This window comes from Myotis brandtii, unplaced genomic scaffold (genome assembly GCF_000412655.1).
Source record: "Myotis brandtii unplaced genomic scaffold, ASM41265v1 scaffold520, whole genome shotgun sequence".
NCBI lineage: Eukaryota > Metazoa > Chordata > Mammalia > Chiroptera > Vespertilionidae > Myotis > Myotis brandtii.
Genome location: NW_005369827.1, coordinates 763676 through 764022, shown reverse-complemented (window position 1 = coordinate 764022; position 347 = coordinate 763676).

The window sequence follows — 347 nt, the reverse complement described above, 5'->3', positions numbered from 1 at the left end:
TCACTAGTCCTTTCTTTTTTATTTTTATTTTCTTATTTTATTGCTTAAAGTATTACAAAGAGTATTACATATGTCTCCTTTTCTCCCCCACCACTTGACATTCCCCCAGTCCTTTCTGCTCTAGAACTAGATAACCTAAAGATGATCCTTAGCCTGGTGGTTTTCAAACTAGGGGTCTCCACGTAATAGGTGAAAAAAACCAATCGATGGGCCAAACATGAAAAAAAAAACCATCAGAGTAAATGCCGTTTGGTGAAAGCCTTGTTTAAGAACAGCGACTTAGGTCTGATATGTGAGAATCCTTCCTAAACGGACTTCTCACTGCGGTGGCGCAGCGGGAAGCCACG